Genomic DNA, 1,759 nt, shown 5'->3' on the forward strand with positions numbered 1-1,759 from the left:
ACAAATGTTTCAGAAAATGATTGTAATGTTTAAAAACAATGTACCTCAAAGAAAGATTGGAAGGGATTTGCATATTTCTCCCTCTACAGTGCATAATATCATTAAATGATTCAAGTAATCGGGAGGAATTTCAGTGCGTAAAGGCCAAGGGTGCAAGCTTAAGCTGAACGCCCGTGATCTTTGATCCCTCAGATGGAACTGCATCAAGAACCGCCACTCAACAATAGCTGATATAACCACATGAACAAGGGATTACTTTAGCAAACCTTTGTCAAGCACCACAATACAGAGTTACATGCACATGCACAAAGAAGCCTTATGTTAACCATGTCCAGAAGTGGCATCAACTTCTCTGGGCTTGGAGGCATCTAGAATGGACCATCACACAGTGGAAACGTATATTGTGGTCAGATGAATCAGCATTCCAGGTCTTTTTTGAAAAAAAAATGGACGCTGTGTGCTCCGGACCAAAGACGAAAAGGACCATCCAGACTGTTATCAGCAACAAGTCCAAAAGCCAGGGTCTGTCACGGTATGTGGCTGTGTCAGTGCCCTTAGCAAAAGTCATTTACACTTCTGTGATGCAGCATTAATGTAGAAAAGTACATTGAGATCTTAGAGCAACATGTGCTGCCTTCAAGACGTCATCTTTTCCAGGGACGTCCATGCATTTTTCAACACGACAATACAAAACCACCTGCTGCACACATTACAAAGGCATGGCTGTGGAAGAAGAGGGTACGGGTACCGGACTGGCCTGCCTGCAGTCCTGACCTGTCCCCAATAGAGAATGTGTGGAGAATTTTGAAACGAAAAATATGACAACGACGACCCCGTACTGTTGCACATCTTAAGACGTGTTTGCAGGAAGAACGACACAAAATAAAAGCTGAAACACTAAATCACTTGGTATCCTCGGTGCCAAAATGTCTTTTAAGTGTGGTGAAAAGGAATGGCAACAAGTGGTAAATGCTTTACTGTCCCAACCTTTTTCGGAATGTGTTACAGGCCTGAAATGCAGGAATGGATGTGTATTAATAAATGAAATAAAGTTGAGCAGATAAAACATGAAATATCTCAGGTTCACACTGTCTGCAATCAAATAAAGGTCAAAGTAAATGTAAGAAACTGTTTTCTGGTTTGGGGTTGTATCACTGTATGTTTGTCATGTAATACACATTGCTGTGTACAATATACAGCATTCAATTAATTGCTTCATCCTGTTCAGGGTTGCAGTGGATCTTGCATTGCTTGGGAAACCTTGAGTAACAGGCAGCAATCAATCGCAGGGCACCACACATTTTTACATTTACATGGCAAAATGAGTACTCGGATGAATTCCATGCTGAACATGCTAAAACGCCTAACTCTGAATTCACACCAGCAGTGCATTTTCACCCTCTGACGCCCACTAATTGCTCATCATACTGTGTTTACACCAATGGCATCATTATTGCCTGTGGACATTTGGTTGCCATGGTTTAACTGACGCCAAGCAAAAAAAACTATTGCCATGGCAGTACAGTGTACTTTACTGACTAGTATCTACAGAGCTTATACTGTAGAAAAAAAACAACCTGATCACAATTCAAAAAATTAAAATCCTGGAGGAAAATCGCTCATCTATAAATGTCATCCCTGCGTAGTCCATCACTGTCTGTGCAGTCAGCATGACATGTTTAAAACCATAACAATGAGTTTCTCTTTCATCTCTAGTAGAAACTATTATCTAGAATCCAAAACCGGAGCGTACCATTTT

Source organism: Trichomycterus rosablanca, chromosome 7 (assembly GCF_030014385.1).
Source record: "Trichomycterus rosablanca isolate fTriRos1 chromosome 7, fTriRos1.hap1, whole genome shotgun sequence".
Lineage (NCBI taxonomy): Eukaryota > Metazoa > Chordata > Actinopteri > Siluriformes > Trichomycteridae > Trichomycterus > Trichomycterus rosablanca.